Below are 14,269 nucleotides of genomic sequence, written 5' to 3' on the forward strand. Positions count from 1 at the left end.
CGCATAAAAGTCCTTTGGTGGGAGGTTGAAACAGAGAAATGTATTTTAATCAGTAGTGAATTGATTTACAAGTTAAGAGTACGACATAGACTAATCTGCTTGTAACTGAAAGGCACAGTGGATCTGGGTCCATTTCCTTAGATTAATTTTCCAAGCAAACCATGTCTTAATTTCTTTGGCAGAGAGCGGGCCTGGGTCCTCTGAAGTCAGAATCTAGTATGTGAACACAGTACTACTACACAGTTGAAGTCGGAAGTTTACATACACCTTAGCAACCATTTTGCCACAACTTTGGAAGTATGCTTGGTGTCATTGTTCATTTGGAAGACCCATTTGCGACCAAGCTTTAACTTCCTGACTGATGTCTTGAGATGTTACTTAAATATATCCACATCATTTTCGTTCCTCATGAAGCCATCTATTTTATGAAGTGCACCAGCCCCTCTTGCAGCAAAGCACCCCCACAACATGATGCTGCCACCACCACGCTTTACGGTTGGGATGGTGTTCTTCGGCTTGCAAGCATCCCCCTTTTTCCTCCAAACATAAGGATGGTCATTGTGGCCAAACAGTTAAATTTTGTTTCATCAGACCAGAAAACATTTCTCCAAAAATAATTTTGTACCTGTTCCTTCCTCGCACCAAAGTACGTTCACCTCTAGGAGACAGAACGCATCTCCTTCCAGAGCGGTATGACGTCTGCATGGTCCCATGGTGTTTATACTTGCGTACTATTGTTTGTACAGATGAACGTGGTACCTTCAGGCATTTGGAAATTGCTGCCAAGGATGAACCAGACTTGTGGAGTTCTACAATTTATTTGGCTGATTTCTTTTGATTTTCCCATGATGTCAAGCAAAGAGGCACTGAGTTTGAAGGTAGGCCTTGAAATACATCCACAGGTACACCTCCAATTGACTCAAATTATGTCAATTAGCCTATCAGAAGCTTCTAAAGCCATGATGACATTTTCTGGAATTTTCCAAGCTGTTTAAAGGCACAGTCAACTTAGTGTATGTCAACTTCTGACCCACTGGAATTGTGATACAGTGAATTATAAGTGAAATAATCTGTCTGTAAACAATTGTTGGAAATAGTACTTGTGTCATACACAAAGTAGATGTCCTAAACGACTTGCCAAGAAATTTGTGGAGTGGTTGAAAAACATGTTTTAATGACTTCAACCTAAGTGTATGTAAACTTCCCACTTCAACAGTACATTTACAATTACAGCTCATTTCAAACAGACTAGATAGTGTGTGAGAGGATGTAAAGCAGTGAATAGAAAGTGTGTATCTATTCTTGATACAGTCATATTTACATTGCCCACTTTTGACATTGCTGCACATAAGCTATTCTGGTATATTTGCTATATGAGTCTGTTTAATGTGTTTAATATGAGTCTGTTTAATATGTTTAATATGTCTGTTTAATATGTTTAATATGTTTAATGTGTTTAATATGAGTCTGTTTAATATGTTTAATATGTTTAATATGTCTGTTTAATATGTTTAATATGTTTAATATGTCTGTTTAATATGTTTAATATGAGTCTGTTTAATATGTTTAATATGTCTGTTTAATATGTTTAATATGTCTGTTTAATATGTTTAATATGTTTAATATGTCTGTTTAATATGTTTAATATGAGTCTGTTTAATATGTTTAATATGTTTAATATGTCTGTTTAATATGTTTAATATGTTTAATATGAGTCTGTTCAATATGTTTAATATGTTTAATATGTCTGTTTAATATGAGTATTTTTAATATGTTTAATATGTCTGTTTAATATGTTTAATATGTCTGTTTAATATGTTTAATATGTCTGTTTAATATGTTTAATATGTCTGTTTAATATGTTTAATATGTCTGTTTAATATGTTTAATATGTCTGTTTAATATTTGTAATATATATGTTTAATATGAGTCTGTTTAATATGTGAAATCCTTAGAGAATAATCACACCAGTTGTTCATATCTACCAGACAATACCGGCAGAAGAAAGAAAAACATTGGTATCACAATTCCAGCTTTTGAAAATGCTAATGTCAAGCCACAAAATGGCTACAATACAAGTTGTGTCTTCCCCAATGTAGAAAGGAGCTGGGGGAATGAGACAAAGGCTGTTACTAATCTGGGCAGGAAGCATACAGTCAGTGGCGATTCAGTGTGACACAGTGATTGATATGAGTAAGTTGTGTATTTACACAAGCATGGGAAAAAGAGAGTGTTTTCTTCCCATCCCTAAGTTTATCTCCAGCCATAAATCACTGCCAATGAGATGCATAAATGTGCCCAAGTCCCTTCGTATGGCTCCAACACAGGCAATTCCACTTTGACCTTTACATTTGGCATTGGTCACCCGTGCTAAATGAGTGCAGCAACCCCCCTGACCTTGGCCATTCATATTTAATAGCCATACGGGCTGATGGTTCTTCACACAACATACACACACACACACAGACACAAACACACACATAGGCCTAATGCCATGATTAAGATTGTCATGATGAGACGTGGTCACATTAGAAGTGTGCCTATTGATAAAGGTACAGGCTAAAGTGAGCTTCCAAGGAGAGGTCCATCTATTGTTACTGGTTAGTTCTTGTCCCTCTAGACGCAGCTCTTTGATTACATTATGAGAGCCCAGCAGCACCTCATGTAGTCGTATGGGCATCTTAACCTTTGACTTCACCGCTTTATAGGTTTAGCTATTTGTCCTCTCCCATTTGACCTGTCTGAAGTATACTGTACCTTAGTAATTGCAGCTATCGCTACCAAGTGCACATATGAGAGGACGGCAGGGTAAGGGCCAACGTCTGTCCAGTAACCTTTTGGCCTTTTGCTCTTCAATGGAGCCTGATGCAACCATGGGGTTTGTCCATCCCCCCTACTGTTCCATGCTGTATTAGTCTGCATGTCACTGTTATTGATGGACTGTTGGAAATATTTAATTGGTCAGAGTGACCTTTGTCTCGGGCCAACCAAACATACCCCCCCACCGCGCAAGCTCCTATTGACCTGAACATATTATCAGATAGATAACTGGGAATTAGATTAGCAAAATGTACCCTGTAAAATAAATCCTGCTGTTTTTACGCCAAATTGCTGGCGAGCAGTTATCTGTAAGTTACTGTAAAAAATAAAAATAAAAAAGTACAGTATGTGAATGTCGACATTTGAATGTTGCACTTGTGGATGAAGCCGGTGACTGAGGTGGAATACTCCTCAATGCCATTGGATGAATGCTAGTTGTACATTTATGAAACACAGACAGCTAGCACATAACAGTATATGGCTAAAATGCTAATAGCGGTACCGCAATGCCGCTCGCGACAGAAACTGAACTGTAAATGAATGTTCCACCTCAGTCACAGGCTTCATCAATAAGTGCATTGACGACGTCATCCCCACAGTGACCATATGTACATATCCCAACCAGAAGCCATGGATTACAGGCAACATCCGCACCAAGCTAAAAGCTAGAGCTGCAGCTTTCAAGGATCGGGACACTAACTAGGACGCTTATAAGAAATCCCACTATGCCCTCAGATGAACCATCAAATAGACAAAGGGTCAATACAGGAATAAGATTGAATCCTACTACACCGGCAGGGCTTGCAAATTATTACGGACTACAATAGGAAACCCAGTCATGAGCTGCCCAGTGAAGCGAGCCTAACAGATGAGCTAAATTCCTTTTATGCTCGCTTCGAGGCAAGCAACACTGAAGCATGCAAGAGAGCACCAGCTGTTCTGGACGAATGTGTCATCACGCTCTCTCTAGCCGATGTGAACAAGACCTTTAAACAGGTCAACATTCACAAGGCCGCGGGGCCAGATGGATTACCAGGATGTCTACACAGAGCATGAGCGGATCAACTGCAAGTGTCTTCACTGACATTTTCATCCTCTCCCTGACCGAGTTTGTAATAAGTTTCAAGCTGACCACCATAGAGTGGTACAGTGGTCTAAGGCACTACAGCAGTCTAAGCCACTGCATCTCACTGTAAGAGGCGTCACTTCAGACCCTGGTTTAATCCCAGGCTGTATCACAACCGACCGTAAGAAAATAAGAATTTGTTCTTAACTGACTTGCTTAGTTAAAAAAGTTCAATAAAATTCAAATAGTCCCTGTGCCCAAGAATGCGAAGGTAACCTACCTAAATGAGCACTCACGTCGGTAGCCATGAAGTGCTTTGAAAGGCTGGTCATGGTTCACATCAACACCATCATCCCGGAACCCTAGACCCACTCCAATTCGCATACTGCCCTAACAGATTCACAGATGACACAATCTCAATCGCACTCTTCACTGCCCTTTCCCACCTGGACAAAAGGAACACCCATGAGAGAATGTTGTTCATTGACTACAGCTGAACATTCAACACCATAGTGCCCACAAAGCTGATCACTAAGCTAAGGACCCTGGGATTAAACACTTCCCTCTGCAACTGAATCCTGGACTTCTTGACGGGCCGCCCCCAGGTGGTAAGGGTAGGCAACAACACATCTGCAGCACTGATCCTCAGCACTGCGGCCACTCAGGGGTGTGTGCTTAGTCCCCTCCTGTACTCCTTGTTCACCCACGACTGCGTGGCCAAGCATGACTCCAACACCATCATTAAGTTTGCTGATGACACAACAGTGGTAGTCCTGATCACCGACAAAGATGAGACAGCTTACAGGGAGGATGTCAGAGACCTGGCAGTGTGGTGCCAGGACAACAACCTCTCCCTCAACGTGATCAAGACAAAGGAGATGATTGTGGACTGCAGGAAAAGAAGGGCAGATCACTCTGTAGTGGAGCAGGTTGAAAGCTTCAAGTTCCTTAGTGTTCACATCCCCAACAAACTATTGTGGTCCAAACACACCAAGACAGCTTTTCCACAGAAAATATTTGGCATGGGTCCCCAGATCCTCAAAAAGTTCTACAGCTGCACCATCGAGAGCATCCTGACCAGTTGCGTCACCACCTGGTATGGCAACTGCTCGGCATCTGACCATAAGGAGCTACAGAGGGTAGTTTGTATGGCCCAAAACTTCACTGGGGCCAAGCTTCCTGCCATCAGGACCTACAGTGCCTTCAGAAAAATGTTCAAACCTCTTGATTTTTTCCACATTTTGTTACATTACATCCTTATTCTGGATTAAAAAATGTAAAAATCCTCAACAATATACACACAATACCCCATAATGGCAACGCAAAAAAAAAAAAATGTTTTTTTTTTGCAAATGTATTAAAAAATAAAAACAGAAATAGCTTGTTTATATAATTATTAAGCCCTTTTGCTATGAGACTCGAAATTGAGTTCAGGTGCATCCTGTTTCTATTGATCATTCTTGAGATGTTTCCACAACTTGATTGGAGTCCACCTGTGTTAAATTCAATTGATTGGACATGATCTGGAATGGCACACATCTGTCTATACAAGGTCCCACAGTTGACAGTGCATTGTCTGTAGAGCTCCGAGACAGGATTGTGTCGATGCACAGATCTGGGAAAGGGTACCAAAACATTTCTGCAGCATTGAAGGTCCCCAGGAACACAGTGGCCTCCATCATCAGATGTTTGGAACCACCAAGACTATTCCTAAAGCTGGCCACCCGGCCAAACTGAGTAATCAGGGGAAAGGGGCCTTCGTCAGGGAGGTGACCAAGAACCCCATGGTCACTCTGACAGAACTCTAGAGTTCCTCTGTGGAGATGAGAGAACCTTCCAGAAGGACAACCATGTCTGCAGCACCACACCAATCAGGCCTTTATGGTAGAGTGGACCTCAGACTGTGGCGAAGGTTCACCTTCCAAAAGGACAATAACCTTAAGCACACAGCCAAGACAACACAGGAGTGGCTTCGGGACAAGTCTCCGAATGTCCTGGAGTGGCCAAATCTCTGGAGAGATCTGAAAATAGCTGTGCAGCAACACTCCCCAACCAACCTGACAGAGCTTGAGAAGATCTGCAAAGAAGAATGGGAGAAACTCCCCAGATACAGGTGTACCAAGCTTGTAGCGTCATTCCCAAGAAGACTTGATGCTGTAATCACTTCCAAAGGTTCTTCAACAAAGCACTGAGTAAAGGGTCTGAATACTTATGTACATGAGATATTTCCGTTTTTTATTTTTAAACAATCAGCTAAAAAAATAATTAACTGTTTTTGCTTCATTCTTATGGGATATTGTGTGTAGAAATTGATGAGGATTTATTTATATTTTTTTACATTTTAGAATAAGGCTGTAACGTAACAAAATTTGGAAAAAGTCAAGGGGTCTGAATACTTCCCGAAGGCACAGTATATACTAGGAAGGCCCAAAAAATTGTTAAAGACTACAGTCACCCAAGTCATTGACTGTTCTCTCTGCTACTTCATGGCAAGAAGTACCAGAGCGTCAAGTCTAGGTCCAAAAGGATCCTTAACATCTTCTACCCCCAGCTATAAGACTGCTGATCTATTCATAAAATGGCCACCCGGACTGTTTACATTGACCCACCCAAACTATTTACACTGCTGCTACTCGCTGTTTATTATCTATGATATATTATCTATCACTTTACCCCAACCTACATGTTCAAAATACCTCGACTAACCTGTACCCCCATACATTGACTTGGTACCTCATACTCAAGTACAGCAAGATGTTTTTGGTCACCAGATTCTTTTGAATAATACACAATTTTGCAATGACAATGGAATGCCTCTGGCCTAAAATGAGGTCCCTCCCACAAGATATGGGCCTAGTTCAACTGCAAGGTATGCTAGTCGCCATCAACAGAAATGTAGCCTTATGTTGACATGTGTCGCTATGCATGTTTGTATGTTTTTATTGCTGAATGACTGACCATCAACATTTGTAGTGATGGTAATAACATTAACTTTGACTTTGAAAACATATTTAAAGAAAGTGTTTAGAAGATATAATAAAAAATGATTCCAGAAATTATTGCATCAGGTTTTATACACCGTTGGCTCAGAATCCTGTGTGACTGTTTTCAGGTAGATTTTGAGTTACATAATTTCTTCTCCAATAGTCTCAGTGTGACAGTTACATCTACAAAATAGTTTAAATCGCCGTTGTCATATCACGGGGTCGTTAAAACCACATTGTCAACCTAAAGAGCACTGTCATACCTACCAATGCTCAAAACATGTTATCCCTCTCTCCACCTCTCCATTCTCCTCCCTTCACTTGTAGTAAGCCTCTTCATCACAGGAAGTATAGCTTGTGTTGAAGCACCTACGATTAAGATAAGCCCGACCACAGCTGGACAATTACCTGCCAACTAACCTTTTCTGGAGGCACTTAAGGATGTAAGGACCCCTGAGGATAGCTCTGCCCTGAGTGGAACAGCCTGAGAGAGAGAGAGAGAGAGAGAGAGAGAGAGAGAGAGAGAGAGAGAGAGAGAGAGAGAGAGAGAGAGAGAGAGAGAGAGAGAGAGAGAGAGAGGGGTGAACCATGGAGAGAGAGAGGTTAGAAGGAACTGAGAGACGAGAGAGGAAGAGAGAGACGGTATCATGGTGAGATTACCTAATCCTCAGAGCATCCCAGTTGAAGGGCTTGTTCATGTCAGACGTGAAGGGGGCTTTGGCTAGGTTTACCCCAGAGAGGTGCACAGAGCACCAGTCTGTCTGTCCCATCCACATAACCTCACTGATGGCATGGTAAACTGTGTTAAATTGATTGCATGGAACAGATGAGATTTTCAAGCACTTGCATTCATTAACAGAGTAGGTAGGGCCTTATTCGCCCACGCTGACTGCAGCATGGTCTGCCCTGGAGGTACTGCTCCCTCAGTGCACTGGATTAGGTTTCACAATGAAGGGTTATTGGAGAGGTAGACCTGAGGGGAAGCCACAGAATCAGCAGTGAAATGCCAGTTTTGTCAATGGTCAATCGTCAAAAAGTGATGGATAACTATCACCTAGTAGAAGGATGCAGAATTGTGCTTCAATAGGCAGATTGTGGTGAGGTTCCTTTCCTGGGCTGTCTAAGGCACTGCATCTCAGTGTAAAGGTGTCACTTCAGACTCTACTTAGATTCCAGGCTGTATCACAACTGTCGGTGATCGGGAGTCCCATAGGGCGGTGCACAATTGGCCCAGTGTCGTTAGGGGAGAGGTTGGCCAGGGTAGGCCGTCATTGTAAAATAAGAATATGTTCTTAACTGACTTGCCTAGTTATAAAAAGGTTCAATAAAAAAATATAGAAATAGACATGGCACTGAGAGGGCACTGAGAGGGCACTGAGAGGGCACTGAGATGGCACTGAGAGGGCACTGAGAGGGCACTGAGAGGGCACTGAGAGCATGACTGATGCTGCAGGGGCACAGGTACTTACACATAGTAAGTCAGATTCGATGCTTTATATTCTGTGTTCTCTAACCACAACCATGTCCTACAGATCTCATTAGGAGGCAGATTTCCCTTTGATTGGGACATCAGTGAAGATCTTCCTTTGATTGGGACATCAGTGAAGATCTTCCTTTGATTGTGACATCAGTGAAGATCTTACTTTGATTGGGACATCCGTGAAGATCTTACTTTGATTGGGACATCGGTGAAAATCTTCCTTTGATTGGGACATCAGTGAAACTCTTCCTTTGATTGGGACATCCGTGAAGATCTTACTTTGATTGGGACATCAGGGAAGATCTTACTTTGATTGGGACATCAGTGAAGATCTTCCTTTGATTGTGACATCAGTGAAGATCTTACTTTGATTGTGACATCAGTGAAGATCTTACTTTGATTGTGACATCAGTGAAGATCTTACTTTGATTGTGACATCAGTGAAGATCTTACTTTGATTGGCATATCAGTGACACAGTCTCTTAGCCATATCACTAAATAGGTGTGTGCATATGCCGGAATTCAGGAAAACACTTTAATATAGAGTGTGAAATAACCTGAAATAACTTGAAATAACCCACTAAGAAGAATGTTGTTGTGAAGTGGTGTAGCAAGGCCTGCCATAGAGCATGTGGTTAGCAGTTAGCTGGTTCTACAGGTGTGTAGGGACTAGGGAAAAGCTGTAAATGCCTCCATTACAGTAAGAATAGCCCACTCCCAGGGCCTCTCCAGACAGCCAGTCATTACCCATCCATTGTGAGACCTGAGATAGAGCTGTAAGTATGGGAGACTTATGGCTGTGAGAATGGGCCTGGATGTTCTCCATGGGGTTAATACTACCAGGGTGTTGTGGCCAGCGCATAGAGCGACTCTCCCCAATGTGCTCAAGATTAGAGTCAGGGGTTATTTGGTGCTATTTTTACAAATATAGGGTTGATTTGTCTTAGGCCATTACCGTCTATTACAGCTAGAAGTCTTGGGGGAAAGGTGGGAAGCAGCAGACGCTGGCATTCTGCCTAAAGAGAAATCAATGAAACAAATTAATCCTTTGCAGGCTGCGGTGACACAGTCATCCATCATTCACGACCGCTTTTACACAGCGAATCAGGGAACAGGGAGAGAGCCCCAGGGGACGGGGCAGAAATCCACGCAATGCCAAGACCAGGGCAGCGGTGTTGTCTGTCTACAGGGACCAGAGAGCAGAGAGCAGAGCGCAGAGCAGAGCAGGGAGCAGAGCAGGGATAAATACAATCAGGAGGGCATTACCATGAACAGCCATTATTACACAGTGTCTATCTCTCTTTCACACACCAGTCTCTCCTCCTGCCTCCAGCTTGTTATGCCCCTCCAGGTTAATGGGAAGACTGATAGGTTAGCTTGATCATTTATTTACGGTGGACATATAGCCTGTGTATTGCTAATTAATGCTAGGATAGAGCAGGCAGATTAGGGAGGGAGTGAGACAGGGAGGGAGGTAGGGAGGGCACATTGAGCACATTGAGCACAACCTCACCATGTGGCATCGCATTGTTCCAATTCCATCGGATTCTGTTGCATTGTTCCAGTGATGATGCATTCTGTTGCATTGTTCCAGTGATGATGCATTCTGTTGCATTGTTCCAATGATGATGCATTCTGTTGCATTGTTCCAGTGATGATGCATTCTGTTGCATTGTTCCAGTGATGATGCATTCTGTTGCATTGTTCCAATGACGATGCATTCTGTTGCATTGTTCCAGTGATGATGCATTCTGTTGCATTGTTCCAATGATGATGCATTCTGTTGCATTGTTCCAATGATGATGCATTCTGTTGCATTGTTCCAACGATGATGCATTCTGTTGCATTGTTCCAGTGATGATGCATTTTGTTGCATTGTTCCAATGATGACGCATTCTGTTGCATTGTTCCAGTGATGATGTATTCTGTTGCATTGTTCCAATGATGACGCATTCTGTTGCATTGTTCCAGTGATGATGCATTCTGTTGCATTGTTCCAATGATGATGCATTCTGTTGCATTGTTCCAATGATGATGCATTCTGTTGCATTGTTCCAACGATGATGCATTCTGTTGCATTGTTCCAGTGATGATGCATTCTGTTGCATTGTTCCAATGATGACGCATTCTGTTGCATTGTTCCAGTGATGATGTATTCTGTTGCATTGTTCCAATGATGGCGCATTCTGTTGCATTGTTCCAATGATGGCGCATTCTGTTGCATTGCAGATTCCAATGGCTCAGTCCCAGGCCCACCCATGAAAAGGCCAGGTGTCACCACCCACAGAATTACAAGGACCCACCCTCCACAAGTGGAAAGGCAAACAACACTGCCATACAAAGGTTAGAGCCTCATGCATGTATGGCAGCTACAGTACATGTGCCATTTGTACACCTCAGTTCAGCCAACTAGAGACCTGAGATCTAAGCACATGACCCACACCAGGAATCATCCCTCCCTTCATAGATACATGCAGCTTTATTCTATTGCAGTGTGTAGCATCAGACAACAAAAGAAAATCAATTCAAATACCAAAAAAAACATAGAAATAGAACTGATATTTATTGGTCCTTTTATTCAGACGTTCTATGTTGCTTTCTCTGACAGTAATGCTATTACACACAATGATGATTTATGTAGGGTATCCCAGCACTGCATTGCATTAGCTTCCTCTGTTCCAGTATGGATCTGCCTGTGACGTAGTTGTTCACCTGTGGCGACCTCATGTGTTCTTAAAAAATGTAGTGAGTAGTAGACATGACTGGGGTAGAGGAGATGGTAGGATAACTCCCTGGGGGACTCGCAGGACAAGAGGAACCTTTGCTCGCCTTGTCGTCGTAATGGGGGGTGCCACTTACCTTAATGAGCCTCTCAAAGAAGAATACCAATAGCCTGACACAGGTGACAGCAGCATGCTGGGAAATCAGAGAGAAACTGGGGAGAGAGTGAGAGATTGGGGGGGGATATGTTGCCAGAAATGCTACAGCCTACACATCCTGTTTAAACACTACATCTTTTCCCAGCCTCTACATCACTGCCCAGTTCTGAAGCCCCAAATACTGATAAAGAGTAGTTTAATACTAACATCCAATGGGTTTACTTTGCTTTTTTTGACTAACATCCCTTTATTTATCCTTATTCATTTGTAAACAAGACAGAACTTTGTAGAGCATTACTTAAAAGTAGCGCATTAAGGTTTTGTCTTCCTCTGAAGTTCATGTTCTGGAACATTTCCACAACCTTCTGCCATTATGTTTATGTGTGATAAGCTCATTCTTACAACCTTTTGACGAGATAGATGTTCAGAGGAGGAGTATAGAGAGAGATAGGGAGAAAGAGGGGGAGTTGTTGAGGAAGAACATGTTGTGGAATGTTTGCTGTTCTGCGCCTGAACTCATTTGTCAAGGCTTGACCTCCGCTGGGATGCCTCGGGTCAACGGGGGTCACCTGAGGTAAACTTGCCGTGTGGTCACACACACACACAAACACAGAATCACAAACGCATATACAAATGAAAATCTAAGTGAAGGAGAGGCACAAATATGTCAAAATCCTTTTGCCCAGCACAGTATAATACAGCTGCACATTCATTTCTAAATATGACAATAAGAACATTGACAATAAAACACTAATGGCATCACAAATACATTAGGTCTTGAGAATGTTATTTCATGTATAACTTCTTAAAAGCAACAACACCATCCTCATAATGAATCTACTCTGCTTCCACTGACCATCAGGGCTGTGTGAGCTGCTGGGTAGAAGGGGTCAAGGTTAACTGAGTGGGGTTAATACACTCTGTTAAGGATATGTCTTCTGGGTCCATGCCAGGCCAGGGCAGTGAGGGCAGAAGAGCAGGCATAACTCATAGCACAGTAGATATCTTCAACTGCAGACAGTACCTGTCTTTTAAGGCCAAGACAGTCTAACGCAACTGTTGTCCATGTGCAGTAGGTGGCCTTCCTATCAGCTCTGACTACAGAACATCGGACATGTTCTGTTCATTTCAAGATGATTCTACATGTTGAATCGCCACTGTTCATTAACACCCAGCAGGTGATCTACTGCGCTCATGCCGCTGTGCACGTCTTGCGCTTTACCTGCAGACACAAGCTCCTAGTAGCAATCCTTACCTTGTACACAATCCATAAATCACAGGTGTACCAACCTAACCTGGAGTTTTGATAAACAGTATTTTTTTCCTTTTTTATTATTTCTTAAGATGACATTAGGAGAAGACTTGTCGATTCTGACCGTGTGACACGGTGATGCTCTTTATTCCAAAGGAAGGGGGACTTCCAACGACGTTCATTTAAATCTGAGAGAAAAAAAACAACACAGAGACATTGATGATAAGAGCTAGCTGGAGGAAGTGTGGGAGCCTCTTGAGCAAACAGCCTTATCATTGGCCCCACGTGATTCATGCTGCCTTTTGATTGGCTTCCTGAGTCAAAATGAGGACTGACTTTGGCCATGCCCTGTTCAAGGGATCAAGATGATAGTTTGGATCTAATTTCAAGGAGTGTTGAAGTTATAGCAATATAATAAATGTATATTTTTGGTAAATTATTCCATCCATGAATCCATTCGCGCTAGTGAGATGTCTCAATGAATTGGTGAACAGGGCCTATGTAGCAGCAGTGGAACTTACATGGCACGATCATGTTGCACAGCCCCTCACTCCCTGTCAGGAAAAAACACAATTAGTTCCTTATTTGATGATGAGAACACATACAGAAACATGCCGTATGGCTATTGCAATATAGTAATAACATATTGTCTGGTCCAAAGTTGACTTTGATTTTGAATTTAGATATTTTCTTAATTTTGACCCCTCTGGCTTTCCTTGGGCAGAAACATCAAACAAATGTATTTTGAGTTCTATGGAGAGAGGGAACGAAAGACTGTGAGCTTGAGAATAAAAAAATATTGAGCAGCATAGTTGTCTTTCAGTAGGTGTGTTCTGTATACAGCAGGCACTGGTCTGTTACGTTGCTTTAGTTATAATTAGTATTTGATGCAGCCTGAAGCGAAATGGTTAAACCCTTTTTACCCTATCTAAAAGGTGAGGAGATATCATGTTTAGATCAACAGCTGAGGTAACACCGACTTATGTTTACCATAATTTGGCAGGAGAGACCTGACATTGGTTTTACTTGAGGCCAAAGGCCCTAGAAAGGGAAAGGGTAAGGGGGATACCTAGTCAGTTGTACAACTGAATGCCTTCAACTGAATCAGAGAGGTGCGGGGGGCTGACTTAATCGACATCCACGTCTTCGGAGCCCGGGGAACAGTGGGTTAACTGCCTTGCTCAGAGTAGCAATATCAAAGATTCAATACAGTACAAGACAACTTTATTTTCCATTGGTTGCAGCAAACAATGTACATTTGTATTCTGCTCCCTTTTTAAGGAGCAGAATACAGACATCACATATCACACATCACACATCACACATCCCACATCACACATCACACAGCATACATCACACATCACACATCCAGTTGAGACGAGCAAAGGGTCAAACTGCCCCTGGTGCGGCGTAGCTCTAATAGTCAGATAATATAGTCAGCCAATAGCTGTGGAATTACTTGATCACACACACACACCTGCACTGATAGATACACACACACCATTTCCAAATCAATCTGAAAATATATGCTCTATTGTGCCTTTGTCATCAAAGGTTATTGTGGCCAAAACGGTCTCTGTATTGTGTCCTGCAAGCAATTACAGCACTTGGAACAGGAATAGTGCAGACTCTCTATCTTCATGTTCTTGATTCATCACTGGCCCAGCACTAGCCCATCACTGGCCCAGCACTAGCCCATGACTAGCCCATCACTAGCCCATCACTAGCCCATCACTGGCCCAGCACTAGCCCATGACTAGCCCAGCACTAGCCCATCACTGGACCAGC

At 42.4% G+C, this 14,269-nt stretch overlaps 1 non-coding gene across 1 annotated transcript; it reads right to left on the minus strand.

Annotated features, from left to right (window-relative positions):
* Positions 1-10,894: 10,894 nt before the first annotated feature.
* LOC112235566 lies at positions 10,895-13,038 on the minus strand. The gene is made up of 2 exons (XR_006083190.1): positions 13,003-13,038; positions 10,895-12,669 (listed from the first exon to the last, which is right to left on the minus strand). It is a non-coding gene; the product is annotated as an uncharacterized LOC112235566 (transcript).
* Between the last annotated feature and the right edge of the window lie 1,231 nt (positions 13,039-14,269).

This window comes from Oncorhynchus tshawytscha, linkage group LG04 (assembly GCF_018296145.1).
Source record: "Oncorhynchus tshawytscha isolate Ot180627B linkage group LG04, Otsh_v2.0, whole genome shotgun sequence".
Classification (NCBI taxonomy): domain Eukaryota; kingdom Metazoa; phylum Chordata; class Actinopteri; order Salmoniformes; family Salmonidae; genus Oncorhynchus; species Oncorhynchus tshawytscha.